The sequence below is a fragment of the Atractosteus spatula genome, chromosome 16, assembly GCF_055471065.1.
Source record: "Atractosteus spatula isolate fAtrSpa1 chromosome 16, fAtrSpa1.hap1, whole genome shotgun sequence".
Taxonomy (NCBI): domain Eukaryota; kingdom Metazoa; phylum Chordata; class Actinopteri; order Semionotiformes; family Lepisosteidae; genus Atractosteus; species Atractosteus spatula.
The window spans coordinates 5,270,808-5,279,032 of NC_142721.1; positions in this window are offsets into that span (position 1 = coordinate 5,270,808).

The window sequence follows — 8,225 nt, forward strand, 5'->3', positions numbered from 1 at the left end:
TCATCTGACCCCCTTGAGCCCGGGCTAACCTCCGTGTTGCCCCCTTTGCCGCTACGCATAGGTTCTCTTCTGCTCGCTTTATCATTCCACGGCATGCCCCTCCGACATCCGTGACATTTGAAAAAGTTAAATACTGTACATTTCATTTATAATAGTACAAGGAGGAAGCGGAGCATAAAGAATTAGCAAGAAACCACTGAAATTTGATTAACATTTCAGTTAATGTCAGTCTACTTTATGCTAACATATTGTACAGTGCATATTTCCACACAGCTGGGGTAAGTGAAGTCAGAACATGTGGCTGCAATCCATTTAGATGGGCAAACAAATGAAATGTTTTAAACTCTCTTTGCATTCACTTTCATCGAGAATTCTTTACCAGCCTACAGTAGAAAAAAAATCAACTAATTTTAGAAATTTTGTTATGTTTACTGTGTAGCTTTAGTTGGTCACTTATTTAAGGTATCTGCATTTAAAATGTGTATTTTTTGTGGAAACATTTCCTCAAAATATTTTCCTGAATACATAAGCAATATATAGTTATAATATATAGAATATATCATTCCTGGGAATGGAACAAATTGAGGATTTTTTCAAACTGATTTAGTGTTTTTGGTGGTAGACCCTTTTTCTCTCAGCCTTGCAGCTGTTTGCCAGCCTGTATTCACTAATGAATCGTTATGAAACTTCCAGCTTTCCTTGGTACAGTATGACCATCAACTACCTTCGAAATAGGTTCATCACAGGCCCTAACAGGACAGATGTCAGAATGGGATGGGATAAAACTGATAAGTATAGTGCACTTGTAAATCAAATCTCAGACCTGTAATATTAGACAGCTTGATCGCATCTTGCACAGCAGAACCTGTGGCATGCCTAAATGGAATCCTATTCACTCTTAGGATTTGTATTTAAAGAGCTACAGTAGGCACCTGTATCACATCTTTTCATCAGCCAAGTGATTATGCACTTCAAAATATCAAGTTCGTTTACTTCACTGTACAATTTTCCACTTCATGTGTGCGCACATAAATCAAAGAGAGTCAGTGGAAAATTAAAAACATTTAAAAGCAAAAATTGTGCAAACCAAGGTCAACATCCAAATCTAAGACTAACTTCTGTCTCACATGGACTGTGGAATGCATTATAACGCCAAACAAATCCAAACAAATTACTCTGACTTTCAATCATTCTAGATTTACCAGGTATGTACAGTATGAAAATCATACTCAGGATTCCCTCACTGTTCTCTCACAGCTGTTATATCATTTTGGACATGTTTTGTGCTCACGGATCTTCAAAATGTCCTTACTTTGTCTATGTTTAAAAGGGCATTTCTGTTCTTATTATACCTAGTGAATCATAGTAACAGCTGAAAAATACATACATAGCCCAAGCCTGAAACTATGACATCTGGAGTGCTGGGCTCATTCTACACACCAAGCAAACATTTGTAATGTATGAGCAGCTTCAGAGCTCCCAATATAATTACTCAAATATTTTCTCTTATTGTGCACTGAGAAATATAAGTGTTGTTACCAGAACTGAAAAAACAAATATACTTTCTTAACCGGCAGTATCAAACAATTACATTACTTAATAAACAAAAGGCAAATAAATGTGTCTACCATCAACATATTTTTTGAACACCAAAGTATGTTTGGCTAATGACTCACTATGGGTGGAAAACAGTATTCATAGTTAAAATACTTACAGTAATATATATGACCTCTCCTTTTTGATCCTATCAGTATTTGAGACAAAATACATTTAAGCTTTACTATCACACTTTGTGTTAACTCCAGGTCAGTAACGTGTTTGATATGACCTGACAATTTAAAAAATATATACACGAACACGTTTACAAAGCAATAAAAGAGATCTACAAAAATGAAAGAACCATTAACCAAAGCAAAGCCTGTGTGGGCTCTCGTAAATCTGCCTCGTCAGCACCAACGTGTCATCCATTTACATAAAATATTGTAAAGAACACTGTTAAACAGTAAACCTGGCCAATATGCTCACCGCTGGGACTGGAAGTGATATGTTCACCCAGGTGGTTTTTCAATCTGGTGTGCCTTGCATTAAAACAAAAATGTCTGACATAAATACTGGAGAAGCAGCAGACACTTGTCCTAACATTGATGTGGTCTTCTAAACAGGTGTCATTTCACATTTAACAATGCACAGTAAGATGTTTAATTGTCGGCCTCCTGTAGCTTGCTGAATGACAGTACTGTATTTACCTACCGCCTTTACACTGACCTTCAAAATTCTTGCTTGCTAATTATATGAATATCTTCCTAATACGCATGTACAGTTCTAATCCTAATGTTAATACATTAACTCAGTCCTGAATGGCAAAGTATCTGTTCTTCACAACCCACCACAGAAATCCAGTAGGTGCACAAGAAAAGAATTGACTGTAAGGACTGGTACAGCATTTACAATATCTCCTCCCCATCAAAGTCAAACTTAAGTTCTTCTGTTAAAACACTTTGCTGAATGTAGGCTAAACTGTTCTCAAGAAAGAAAATAACATTTTGAAGTGTTAACCAACCCTACAATTATGGAGTCCTTGTAAAACTGTTTTCTTGGTACAGTATATTGGCAGTAGAAGGTTCACACCACAGAACACATGCTGTGGATCTGTTGAAATATATAAACTGAATTCTGAATTTCACAATGCATGAGCAACCAATATTTTCAACCTTAGGCTGAAACAACAATATAACCTTTCAACACAACTGAATAAAAATTCAACAAAAGCTTACATATTTGTTGATAAATCTTTCCAGGTCTTTAAAATATTGTGATTAAATAGTTAACTATAAACCCTGTGGGGTTTACAGTATAAACTAAGCTAATCTTTAGCCATCTTCAATTCACATTGATGGAAGCCTTCAAAAATGTGATCACAAAAACTTATGGTAACCTATTCATCTGCAGCCAATATAAAACATTCTAGCATCTAAATCCCCACATTTAACAATAATAATCTTCAGGTTCTCTTCATCATTATCATTTGTTAATTTCCACACATCCATTAAGCTAAAAGGTTTCCTTTATACTACAAAGTATTGATCTATCAAGGTAAACAATGAATTTAAAACAAAATGTCTAAATACTCAGTAGAAAATCACCTTAAAATTGTTTTTTCCATAAAAACTTGGTACTGTATGTAGACATTATATTGAATTGGAATCAGTCAAAACAACATCCTTCCAGCCTGAAATGACCCTGAACAACAGGTTTTAATACTTCATATAGTATCTTTTTTTTACTACAACAGACTGGCATCCTGCCTGAGACTAGTCCAGCTTGTGTCCTGTATCTGGACATACTGTAGGCTCCCTATGACCCTCTAATAGTGAAGCAGACACTGGAAAAGGATGAAAGGATCCTATTTTTTGTCATTCATACGGTATACAGCATGTAGTAAAGTAAGCGTAAGGATGTAAATTGGATTACAGAAAAACTACCCTTTATAAGCATTACGGCTGTATCGTCACTTTGTAAGCGGAACTATTAAAACGAGATTCCGAGTTGGCAGGATTCACAGATCCTGCAGACTGAATGGATATTATTGCATACAAGAGCTTCTCAGTGCTTTAGAAATCCCTTTTTCTATAGCAAAGTTTCAAGTTCCTTAAGACAATTTTCTGGGTTTAACCTTCTTCCTGTTGAAAATAATAAGTACATCGTAACGAAATGATTCATGCTCAAGGTTTCTTCACAGCAAATCCTGGCCTCCATGCTGAGCCTGCTGCCATTGTTGAAAGACGAAACTTCAAAGTGCAGAACAACCGGTCTGCTTATGGACCCTTTCACTGCCAGGAACAGGTCCCGGACAGAAAGAATTGCACTCTTCTGTGCTCATTAACATCAGGAAAGATTTAAGTCTCTCTCAGGGTGCAAAAGAGCAAAAGCAAATGCAGTTAAGAAGAAACCTATAATTTAAGGTGCTAAAATTGAACAATTTTTATCTATTCAGAATAATTGACATGACTGACCACCATCCACGTCTTAGAGGTAAAAGGAATTCTTATAATTTTTGTTCTAAAGTGTACTAAAATATACTATGGAACAAGTAATAGGTTTATTCGATGCTGAAAAGAGAAGAGAGAAAACACAACGTTTTGGCTCTGAAGCCTTCTCACACCTGAAGAGGGCTTCACAGCTGTAACATTGTGTTTTCTCTCTGCTCTTTTCAGCAGGAATAAACCCTATTACTTGTTCCTTTGCAGACTATGCATGCTGACGCAGCCACCCACCTAAAATATACTATGTACAGCATGCAATACATGCTATAAATACACAAGGGTGTATTAGTAACCTTTCTAATGTTCTTGGAATTATTTATTTAAACAAATAGGATGTTATGTTAGAGCACAGTGTATTAGTTCAGGATAACTAATCTTCCTTTAACCCAGCAAAAACTACAAATTATATTTAATGCTTTGTTGACTGCACTTATCTCAGTTTAAAAGGAAACCTTTTACAAAAAGTATCCCATATATTTCCTTTTCAAGAATGTTTCCTTTGTACTTTAACAATACATTTCAAATACTGAAATTGTGAATTTTTAGATTTTATAGTGTAATTTTGTATAAGACATAGGAGAACACTATGATTATGAATATGTACCAAAGCATAACTAATTAAAACATTATAAGGCTGGGAATGAGTCAGACATTGATAGGGCACTTCTTCAGGACCACACACAAGCAGGATAAAGTGTGTTCTATCCTATCAATCTATCACACTAACTTCTTTCACCGTCTAACTCAAAACTGAATGAAAACAGCATACTAGGTTTTCCCTTAAAACTAATACAAAAAGTAGCCAGTTACCTGCTTAACAATTTGCATCATCTACTCCAAATTAAAAAGACCAATGTTGAATAGTAGTCTTGGAGATGTTTTCTGATTATGCCATTGTTTTCTAATTTTGCCACAGTTGATCACCCTTACACTGTAAGTTACAGCTGCAAAAGTACTGCACATTCTCATGGGTGACCATCACCTGATATACAATGAATTGTGACACTCCTGCTGCTCAAAACATGTTTGCTTGTTTGTTTTTTTGCATATATCATACTAGCAGTAGCAAATTCAATAATAATTACCTTTTAATTTTGAAGCTAACTAGCCTTCAGAAACCACAGAACGGTGTAATTTATAAGAGAAATAGTGAAAAATGTGAAAATATGCATACAAGCTTAAAGAGGTGGTTTAAATACATTCCCTTTAGTATAAACATTTCATTTGGTGAGTTGCTCGATTCTTTACTGTGTGATAATTTCACATTTCTGTAAATTTTCTGCTCCTTTGCAACTGTAGCAGTGAAAAACTAGGCAATGTGTTTAGAAAATTACCCAAATTTTACAGGGATGTAAAGGTTCTTCGAGACCTTTGGACATTCAGGGTTAACACGACCCTCCTGTTTATAAGTAACGATGAACCCCTGCCCACACTTACACACTCTTTACTGTACGGTACTAATCCCTAAAGCAATGGCTTTAGTGTAATTTGTGCTGCAGCTGTCTGCTCCTGGAACATTGGGAAATTGTCCTGCACATGTTCAGCTGCAAGAACAAATGTCTTGAGCAAATGAAAAAACAAGATGTCTAACCGCAGAGCCTGTGGCACGAGGAGCCACGTGAGTATTGTGTGCATTGTCTAAGTCAAACAACCTGGCATGAGGGGTTACAGCCAAGCAAAGGCACCGTGTCAGTGGTAAGGAACGAACGCCGCTCACTGATCGACGTGCAAGAGTTTATCAAAGATAGAGTCCCTATTGTTCAGTGGAAAGCAGACAAGATTAAGAAGCCTTAAACTTCTTAACTTGAGGCACATGTCCCGTGGCTGCTCAGAAAGTTTAAAATTCACACTTACACCGAATATAGCAAAGTTGTAATGAAAGTTGTCATTCCAGAACTGCAACTGGTCAATGATTTCTGGCACTATAAGTGTTAAATGTCATTCAGACTTAATAACATGATGATACTATTTTTTTCCCAATGCTATTTCTTCTCAAATAAGCCAGATACATTCACATTGAAATTGTACTAAAAACATTCCATTTATTTATCATGGTAATTGGTGCCTTATTTAATCTTCTTATTCTTCTCTGTTGTACTTTACAAGTGTGGGGTATTGTATGCTTTGAGCAGTATGTATCATTCATGCACGTCTTTTAAATGTCTTTTATTTGCCACAAATCATAAATTGTAAATCTAAAATAATAAAAAATAAATTTGTTAGATCTTGGCCAGCAAAGAATAACTAAAGCTTTTACCAACTTCCAAGTCCACATTAAGTACAGTAGGTAGCAACAAAACCTACCAGTATCCTGCCTCTATCAACTCCCCATAATCTAAAACCGTATCAGTTTCTGCCATCTGTTGGCAGAGACCTTTGCAGGATCAGAGCCAGCAATGGGGGATTAGAGGCAGAGAGGCAGCAATGACAAAGTAATTCTGTATTGCTCAACCTGGAAAGTGTGAGCAGCCCCCTCTTAGTTTCTTATACAGTTATCAACAGCTGCAAAGAATTAAGAAGAAACATAAACTGTGAAGGCAGTTTCAAAGCTGTGGTGATTTTTATAATACAGCTTTGAGAGACTGGCCATCCATATTTTAAATATACAAGAAAAAAACTTGATAGAGCATTCTGGATATTCAGCAAGCTAATATACCTGTGAGTACGGTCCCTAGTGATAAATACATACATCATACCTTGATACTGTACGTATGTACAAAACCTAGATATGCCTCTACAAAACATCAAATTCTGACACTAAAATATTGATCGTTTTATCTATATTATATAATTTATTTAGTGTCATTTTGTTTATATTGCACACAATCACAATCAACATCTCCAATCTATAACACGTTTCAGTATGTGGACACCAAATCCATTATTATTACCTATGTAAAGATTGATGCACATTAGAAGTTGCTAGATATTGCTTATATAAACCAGTCAATAAGAAGGTGGCCGCCCATTTACCACTTTTTCCATTGAACTGATATACTAACATGGTCGTCGCCGGAGCTGCCATTTTGTGGCCAGGTCTCCGCAGCGAGGTTGGGTCTGGTCAAGACGTGGATGGGAGGGCTCCACGACAAACCACGTTCCTTCGCCAAGCAGTGTTGGTGGACCAGTAAGTGGTGATCTTCCGCCTCAACAGGAACCTCCAGTTAGGGTTTAAGCCTCAGCTGGGGTTTACAGATTAAAATAACTGCAGGAAGCCTTATCTCTCCATTATATATTTAACATCCAACAGATGGGAAAACACTGCTGGTAGATAAAATAATTATCTCTAGCAGCTGTTCATGATAACAGCAAATTATGTTCACCTGTCATGCCCACAAATTCCACTGGTGTGCACAACCGTATTACCTCTGTCTCCAGGCAACCACCTTCTCAGGTCGATAATCCAACAGTTACCATAGTAATGAGATTGGAGTGGAGATTTATATGACTGCAACGTACTGTAATTAATATATTACTTGCCTTATCCAACATATTGGATATTTAATCCTTGTGAAGATCGTACCCCTTACTCTGCCATACAGCTCCACTCAAGTCTTTGCGTGTTTTGCATTCTCACCTGGTTTTTGACTATTTGCTTTGAACTTTCAGGTCTTGATTCTTTCTTGAATTGTCCCTTAATTCCCGATTGCTTCTCTGTGCCTGACCTTGCTTGCCTCACTGCAGTTTTGGACTGTTTTTTTGTGTACTGAACTTGGCTAGGTACTTGGATGACTCTTGGAATCTCCCCATGTTTGGTTCTGCTGTAATTCAGTGGCTCTAACCTTAGCCTGTTTAATGTTCTCCTCGATTATGTTTTTCTTTAGGTTTGTCTTGTCTGCCTGAGCACCACTTGCTCAGCTCCACCAGCTATTGGATTGTCTTGAGGCCATTGCTACTCTATAATAATAATAATAATTGCTTACACTTATATAGCGCTTTTCTGGACATTCCACTCAAAGCGCTTTACAGGTAATGGGGACTCCCCTCCACCATCACCAATGTGCAGCCCCACCTGGATGATGCGACGGCAGCCATAGTGCGCCAGAACGCTCACCACACACCAGCTATCAGTGGGGAGGAGAGCAGAGTAATGAAGCCAATTCATACTCTACTGGAGGAGCAGCTAAACAGTCATTTATCTAATTCCTTTAGTTGGATTTGTTCTAAACAGTCAAATATCAG